The following is a 9330-nucleotide window of genomic DNA, read 5'->3' as shown; positions in this document are numbered from 1 at the left end:
TGCTGCCTGTCAGACCATGCCCGTTCACTCCCATCTGTTGATTTGTATGTTGTATACAGGCAATACAGCTGCTGCTTCCGTTCCGTCTTCCAAATCTCCACCAAATTGCCTCTTGTGTTCCACGCGAACTCATAATTTTGCAGAGAAGAGCATTTTGGGAATTGTAGTTTCAACTCAGGTTGATAAAATACAAATATACCACAAATACAGCGTTCTTCTAATGGGCTAGCAACGAAACCTATTTATTGGATGTCTTTTATGGGCCAGAGGTCAAGCTAGGTGACTTTTACATATTCTCACTTAAGCTTCGTGAAGAAGATGGTAATATTCTCATTTTATGGAGGACTGAAGCTTTAAGAGGTAAACATTTTTGCACCTGTTAGTCAGCAATATCATTGATATTTAAGTCCAAGTCTTGTCATCTTTTAAACCTATTCATTTCAGTTACATAGTCCCAGTGTTAAAATTATTAGATAATTTTATTGCTATCTATACCATTTTGGCAGACTAATTTTGTCTTTAAAAGTAACCATGGTTTTGAAGGTAACTATTAGGTTTTAACCTGTAAAAGGATCTTTGGGGGATTGATTGATTGGTTTGCCCACTTAAGCCAAGATGGTCATCATGGGCAGAGTGCCTCAACTCTTAATGGGCATAGAAATCAACTTGTTTCCCAAGCTTGCTTGTGTGTTAGAATCACTGGGGGGGGGGGGGATATTTGTCAAAAATACCTGTTTCCAACCAGGAGATTTGATTCACCAGGTTTAAAAGCTGGGTTGTAAAACAAGTGCCCCAAGCAAATTGTAGCATAGGCAAAACTGGGAAGCACTGCCTTACCTTACTGTCATCACTCTTCGCTCTCAATACGGCTCACACAGTAATACGTCATCTCAGACGCAGATTACTTTCTTTTCTGATTTTTGTGAACTAAACCTTCATAAAGTTATTAGCTAAAAATGTGATGTTGTATTAAGGCTGTTGTAGGCAAACTCCAATGCACACAGGGCCCAAGTACGCTAAGTGAGGGAGACACCAGGGAAGATCTTGACATCTGTGTAGAGAGGGTTGCCTCTGTTCTTCTCTCATTGCTGTGTGGGAATGGATTCCAATGTAGCCACATACGCTGGCTTCTCAAGAGGAACTAGAATTCTTGATCTTTTATGTGAAGGTCATGTTTTTTTTTTTTTTTTACATCCGAGAACTCATTCAATGATGATAATGATGATGATTAAGGAACAGGTGGCAACATCCAGAGGTGATTACCCATCATTTGGGAAGATTTAAAAAAACTCTTGTGCTGCGAACTGAGTCTTTTAACCATCATGTCACATTAGTGGGGCTTTTTTTTCCCTAAAAGGTTGGGGTCTAATGTTAAACTCCTTTTCCGAATATTTAATGCTTAAGCCTCTACACATCACATCCTTACAGCGAAAGGAGGGGTCACAGTTAGTTATGTCTAATCCTCTGTCCTGTTTCCTCAGTAAACAAGCAGCTATAGAAACACACTTAGCAAGGAGTTCAGAGACTATCCTGAACTCTGAGAAACTTCAGAGGCGACTTGCTGCTGGACAGGAGCTTTGATTAAGACCTCTTCAGAGATGCCTTCCTTCACATCAGTATAAAGTTATTACCTGGTTTTCCTACTCAAGTTTGCAGAACTGTTTGAGCATAGTTCTACAAAGAACAAGAATTTTAATCCAGTTGACACTGGATCTTGCCTTTACATTTGTGTGTGAGCTGAACAGATCATTCATTGTATCACTGAAGTACAAATGAGCACCAGAGCTGCGAATCTCGAGGCTGTGTGACTTACCCAGACCCGTGTGTGCAGCCACAAGGAGCGTATGGCTCGGGCGGTGGACTCCAGGGACCGTTTCCTCCCGTCTCTGCATTTACCGGGACTGCTTGGAAGTTTCTATCCATGGAGGGAATCCCAAGTGGACTAAGGGAAAGGCACTCCCAGGTAAGAGCAGCCTTACCAAATGTCTTTCCTCCCATTAACTGGGAAAAAAATTAATGGAAGAAGAAACCAGACTTTTATGAGAATCTATTTTATTAGATAACATATAAAACATTCACCTATTAATAAATTCATGAAAACAATGAGTCTTTTCACAAAGACATTTGAAATCAACTGAATGATCACTGTGGCTTTACAACCTCAGAATCCAGTTAATTTCTGAATTTTGTTGAAGCTGCAAATATGGAAAAAATTCCAATTCTCGCACATTGGTTGCAAATGGGCAAAAGATTTCAAAGAGCTGCTTTTGCAACTTAGAATGTGTTTCAGTTAAATGGAAGTAAGAAGAGACAGTGTGAATTTCACACACAAATATATGAGTCTGAGTGTCATATGTGTTATGTGTACCCCCAAATGTGTTACAGAGAGATTTAGGGGCTGGTGTTGTGGCGTGGTGAGTGAAGCCATTGCTTATGATGCGAGCATCCCATATCAGGGTGCTGGTTCAAGTCCCGGCTGCTCTGCTTCTGATCCAACTTCTTGCTAATGCAGCTGGGAGTGCTGACCCACTGGGGCTAGCCTGCTCGCTGGCTGCCTGGGATTTCCGTTTCACTGTGAAGGGAATCACCACCGTAGATGGAAAGACTTTGGGACTTCCTGGGTGCATTTCTGGTAGGAAACTCCCGAGAGAGAACTGAGTGAGGCATAAGGAAGGGCGAAGCTGGGATGAGTCTGTGGAACTTGGGTAACTGTTGCCAATGTGGCATTCTCACTCCGTCTCATTAAGGGATAAGGAACATCAACTAAGGTGGGTCCGTTTGGGTTTGGGTTTGGTCCTTGATAGTAGGATGACTAGTTTATTGGCATTCTGTAGAAACAGATTAAAGTGGATTTGCTCTTGGCTTTTTAGTCTTAGCATGGCTAAATTCCTCATTGGGGATTTGGTCGCCAGTAAAATGCTGCCAGATGTGGGTCTAATAATGGAGCGGCCATCAGAGGGCGCCAAAGACAAAAGGATGCAGCTGCCTTCTGCGGGATTTCCGCCGGTCGGACAGGGAGGCGGCGAGATCTGAGGAGGGAGAGGAGGAGGAGGAGGAGGAGGAGGAAGAGGAGGAGGAGGTCACCTACCGAGGGGCACGGAGTCGTTTGCCTCCGTAGCAAAGTGTGAACATTACAGAGCAAAAGTCTCCCTGTGCTTGAACTAGAGTCTGCTTGAAAAGATTTTGGAAAGGGACTGGAAAAGACGTTTGCTCAAGTTCACGTTGCGTGGGGCGCCTTCCCTTCTCCTGCCGGCTGTAAGGGGTGTGACCCCGGCCGCCCAAGGCCCTCCGTGCACGCGTTCGGGACGGCGGCTGGCGGCTCCCCGGGGCTGCTTCTGGGGAAGAGGAAATTGTACACTTAAAATGTCCAAGAGCCTCTGCAGCTGCATTACTTTCTTTTTTTTTTTTTCCCGATGAATGAAACCCGCGTGGAGCTTCTCTGCCTTTATTTCTGTAGCGTTGACACAGCCACGTGTGTACCAACAGCCACGGAGGTGAAAGCCTTCGTGGAACCACGTGGTATAAGACTTCTTCAAAATGTTTACCAACACTTGTTTGGATGGCAGAAAATGCAACCATGCAACCGGTTTCCCCCTAGAATGCTAACCTTCAAGAAAAGAGATCAACTTCAAAGCCTTCTGTGACCCATGTAGAACATTGGGAATTTTTACTAATTTGTCTGAATTTATTTGAATCCAGGAGCATAAAAAGTAAGAATTGCTTCTTTAAGGAAAGGGAGCTGTTTCCATGCGTTTCAAAATCTCCAATAAAAGCAGAGGACCTCAGCTTAAAGTCCTAAAGGACCCTGAGACCCCAGGGCTCGCAGGTCTTCCTTGGGTTCCTGGAACAGACTGAGCAGAGAGCACACAGGGATTGACCCGACCGGGAGACTGTTTCTGGATCGGGAGCTCAGGCCTCCCTAACCATATCTATCATCCACTCATCCATCCATCCATCCATCCATTCATCCATCCATCCATCCATCCACCCATCTCTCCATGGATCTCTACCTATAGATCTGCTGATCTATGGATCTATTCATTTTTCTTTTCTTTTCTTTTTTTTTTTTTTTTGGGTGAGAATGTCAAAGAGAACGTTGTGTGAGTGTAGCACAGGTGCAGGAAACGGGAACCCTGCAGGACAGCCCAGGGCTGAGAGCTTTTACCATTGAAAACTGTTGCCATGCAACTCAGGGAGCTGTTTGCATCCTGGGCAAGAACTGGGCAACGAGGTGAGTGATGATCGCCTCTCTGTGGCTAGAGAAGGCGCCCCGTGGGGACCTCGTGGCATCAGCGCTGCAGGTGGCTGTAATTCATGACCAGAGGGAGAGAGGAGCAATAACCCTTCCGGTCTGTGCAGGACCCCGAGTGCATGGGACCCCGGTGGACTGAGAGACAAATACGCTTGGAAGGGAGGAGAGAGGTGGGCTCGAGCAACGAGGGTGTGTGTGTGTGTGTGTGTACGTGTGAGAGAAGAGCGAGAGTGAGAGTGAGAGCGAGTGAGAGAGAGACATTGAGGACCCGGTGGAGGTGGGCCAAGCTCTCTGTTGCAGAAGAGGCGGTGCAGGGCATGGTGGTGACACAGCTGGGTTGGGCTGCGTGGGGCGTGTGACAGGGTAACTCCTCGGCTCCCTTTTCCTGCCCGATAGAGAGCTGCTCAGCCTGGGATCCAGAGGACGGAAGGTTGACTCCTTTACAGGCTGCAGCTCCTGAATAAGTACACACAGGCTCTTAAAATAAACAAAATGCTTTCTGCCTTATAGAGAGTGAGGAAAACATGAGGCTATTTGCTTCCATCTCTGGTCACAGTTAGAAGCATCTGGGTGTCTCTGGACTCTGAGTGCTCTGTGGTGTTGGCTTTTGGCAGGGGCACAGCAAATGCCTGTGTCGTGAGTGGACGGCAGGTGGGTCCCGCTGTGCGTGGGCGGCAGGTAGGACACGTTCAGAATCCTGTGCTGGCTCGGTCAGACTCTCATCTCTCTCTGCCTTCCTGTTGTATCTGTGTCTTCCTTCTCGTCCCCCCCCCCCCCATGAAATACGTTAAGCACACAGACAAGAGCTGAGAAGAATTTAGTGACATTTTCTGCACCAACATCGCCTTAACATTCTAATAACGATGTTAACATTATGTTTGTGTTAGATATTAATTTTAAAAAAATGCTTATTTATTTTCATCTGCTTGAAAGGGGGAGAGAGAGAGAGAGGGAGATCGAGATCGATCTTCCATTGTTGGTTCACTCCCCAAATGCCCACCACAGCTAGGGCTGGGCCAGGATGAAGCCAAGACACAGGAGTGCCATCTGGGTTTCTCATGTGAGTGGCAAGGGTCCAAGTATCTGAGCCAGGATCTGCTGCCTCCCAGGATGCACTGGCAGGAAGTTGACTCCAAAGCAGAGGCGTTGGGCACTCCACTGGCATGCCACGAGGACAGGCAGGCATCCTGCGCAGCAGCCTAAGGTGCTGTGCCATATGCCTGCGCCCAGATTTTTTTAAATAAATAAAAACATTAGATATTCAGTTGAGGACTCCTTGTGGATTTCTCAAAACCTTTGTTTTTCTCTCCCTGCCTCCCTCCCTCCTTCCTTCCTTGCTCCTTTCCAGGGCTAACCACGTTCTCAAAGCTAGTGTGTAGCCCTTCTGTCTGATGTATTTTGACTGCATTACATATGTTTGTTTTGAAAAGCAATAAATGGCTTTTAAAGGATATGTGTTTTACAAACTTTACCTAAATGGCACCCTGTATGTATACTTCTGCAGATTGCTTTTGCCATTTAAAAAAGGATTGTAGTTTGGAGGGCTATCACAGCGATATGTTTAGACCTAATTTGTTCATTTTAATTGCTGCTCTATGTTTCATTCTTTAATACAGAATTAGATTATCTGTTTGTCTTTTGATGGCCACTGAGCTCATTCACAATTTTTCACGACTTACAAGTAATGCTGTGATGAATGCCCTTGTACCACTCTTTTGTGATCCTCCTGCACATATGGTTGAGAATTCTTCACCCATACAGTCGCCACTAGCCACATCTCTGGAGGGGTGGCTGGTCTGAAAGGAGCTGCATTGTAGGATTTTGTAAAATGGATATTGGATTTTGACGATTTAGTGAAGAAAAGAATATAAAAATCTCATAATTTGATACTGTAGTATTATCTTTATGTTGAAATGGTGCTATCTTGGATATATTGGGTTAAGAAAAATAAGTCACTAAAATTAATATCACTTGCTTATTTGTGCTTTTAGTGGGGCTACTAGAAAATTTAAGATTGTACGTGTGGCTTGCATTTGTGGCTCACACAGGGGCAGTGATGCTATTAGTATGCTTTTCTTGGATTCAGATTTTGTATACTTTTTTCTTTTCTATTCCCCACCCCTTTCTTGCTCCTAATAACACTTAATTTTTGGAGCCACTGCTTGCCTGTGAAGGAGCCCCTCTCGGTGCGGACCCTCCATCACTCACTCTGCCCTCAGCTTCCCTCCTAAGCGCTCCCTGGCTTTCTAATTCCTGCCAGTGCAGGGTGACTAGTAGGGATGCCTGTGTGTTTTCAGATGCTCTGGATGGCTGAGGGTGTCTGATGCTCGACTCGCGGATAAGAGAGGTGTGACTTCATTATTTATAGAGTTTGGGGGTTATCACAGCACTCCATTATGCCTTCTCAAAATTATTGGTTTGAGATTCTGCTTGAGGACACAGATTTAACTCTAAGCTATCACGCCCAAACTTATAGTATCTGTGAGTCAGCTTCCTACCCAAGAAACGGAATAAATCTCTGAAATGCTAATCCATCTTAAAGGAGCCCAATAGTCGAGGTTTCAAGGGAGAGGTCCCCCTCCCTTCCTCCCCCATGAACCCTTGCCATTATTCTCTCTAAGAAGCCAGGGATTTGAGACACTCTCAATCCTGCTTGAGACAGGGATTGGGTGTGCACCATTCTCACTGCTATCAGAGCAGCCTAAAAGATGGCAGGTAAGCCAAGCTGGAAGGAGCCTCTGTTCCCTATAGTGGTGGCTCCCCCATGTGTGACACGGCGCTGCTCTCCCGGCATCACCATTTCCAATGAGAAAATAAATTGCCTCTGTGCAGTCGCATGCAAAGCAGAGAGCCCCTTGAGCTGGTTGGAGCCGGGAGGTTGACAGAGAGCAGGAGTCCTGCACACCAATTGTTAGTGGGTAGAGCTGGGGATGATTTTGCATTGTCCGCTGAACTCCAAGCACACCTTCCTGGAGTGGGTTTCAAATTCGAAAACAAATCTTCACAGTGGCTTCTCCAGCCTGCTTGGCTTTAGAAGGATAGAGCTGTTGCCCCAATTTTTCAAAAGCCTACAAAGTTGAGTTGCACAGCAACTATTTCTAACTGATGCTTACCTCTCTGATCTTCAAACGAAGCGTTGTTTGCACAAAGGGAGGGGCTGTGCTGCTGTTAGAATGTGGCTTTGTGTTTAGGCAGGGCCAGATTTGAATTGCGGCTCCGCCACTCTCTTTAGCCCTGTGGACTGGCACAAGGTTTGACCACCACAAGCCTCATTTTCTGCATCTGTAAAATGGAAACAGCAATACTTGCTTAATAGGTTTACTGGAATGATGGTGTTTGGGAAAAACCCAGTGTACAGGAACTGGCCACCAAAGGCAGAGGTGTGGGGAAACCCCAAGAAAGAGGCAGACATTTCAGGGTGACACAAGTGGGGGGAGGAGAGACTTTGGAACAGAAGTGTGGTCTGTGAGACGTGTGGGCTCAGTGCCAGGAAGATGTTTTAGAGACAAAAGTGGTCCATGGTTCATTGGAATATACCTGGATTTTTCGAGAACTATTATCATTCATAAAAGATATTCCCAGGGTCAGCTAAGAGCTGCAGGTTATCTTAGAGACTGTGTCCTCCTTTTTGGTCCATAAGGCTTGGGGTGGCCTCTATGGCCACCTAGAGGGCGAGATGGTGGTCACATCCAAGGCAGGTGAAGGCATGGGAAGGTGTTCCCTACAGGTGCTAACTACTGCTCCAGCTGCTCTTACGGTGGAAGCTGGTTTGAAGAGCTCCAGCTGAGCCAAGCCCCGGATGCTTTGGGAACCAAATGACTCGTTAGTCCACGTGAACCAGCAGCTTCCAGGCTGTCTCTGAAATGTTTGTCTCATGAAATTGTTAATTTGGTTTTCTGGAAGAGTGATTTCCATATGGGGACCCTGCCCCCATGTCTAGGATGCTGGATCAGGATTTTGAGGCAATATGGCCTGAAAAAAAATCACATAATCATATTACAAATTATGTTATGACTTGAATTTAGAAAATTTTAGAGAAATAAAACTTACTTTTATTTCACAGTACAAGGTGTGGACCAGAAAGGATGTCAGAGTATTCTTGATTGGTAGGGCAATGTGGGATATAGATCCTAAAAATTATTTTGAAGGTGGGGACAGACATCTGTGAGATCTTTGTAACCAACACCAAACCTCTTTAGAACCTATTGATTCTTTAACCTGCATGCCTGCAATTCTGTTACCTGCCACTAGAGGTGTGAGTGCTGCAGAGGACTGTGGCTAGATTCTGAGAGTTGAACACACACACACCTGTTCCTGGCTAATTTGCTTGTGCTACTTGCTCTATAATAATACAGTTTAATTTCTCTATTGATCGTGGTTATAAGGCAATGCCATCTGAGGCAATTCAGAGGAAAAGGGACTGAGTGGGGGGTGAGGCCACTCATTAAGAGCATTATTTAAGCCCAGAGGGGGTGAAAATTGGTTCTTGGGAGGTGAGATCTAGGTCATTTTATGTACAGAGCACGCATGTTTGCAGGCAATCTGGAAGTGGATACCCAGCACTTCTGTGGGTTTCAAATCTAAGAGGGCAGCAACTGGGGAATGCACCTAGATTGGCTCCTTTGGGGGTTGGGACGCGGCCCAAGGCTGAGAAACCCTGCCTGGGCCCCTGGGATGGTTCATCTGGGCCAGTTCTGGTTTCAGGGAAGTGATCCACTTCAGAGGCCCAGCTTTCCTTAGGGCTCAGAGCTCCGGGCTCGACTCCCCAACTGGGCCTTGACCTTGGAGGGGCTCGGAGGGACAATTCTGCAGTGGTTTTGAGACCCCTGTAAACACATGACCTCAGTGAGCTGGCTCACAATGTCTGCCTAATCTCATTTTCTTTTAATATTTATTTATTTATTTGACAGGTAGAGTTATAGACAGTGAGAGAGAGAGAGAGAGAGAGAGAGAGAGAAAGGTCTTCCTTCCATTGGTTCACCCCCCAAATGGCTGCCACTGCTGGCACTGCGCTGATCCGAAGCCAAGAGCCAGGTGCTTCTCCTGGTCTCCCATGTGGGTGCAGGGCCCAAGCACTT

The sequence above is a fragment of the Oryctolagus cuniculus genome, chromosome 4 (assembly GCF_051225735.1).
Source record: "Oryctolagus cuniculus isolate XC-2025 breed Fujian yellow rabbit chromosome 4, ASM5122573v1, whole genome shotgun sequence".
NCBI classification, from domain to species: Eukaryota; Metazoa; Chordata; class Mammalia; order Lagomorpha; family Leporidae; genus Oryctolagus; species Oryctolagus cuniculus.
Note: the sequence above shows the minus strand (reverse complement) of the source record.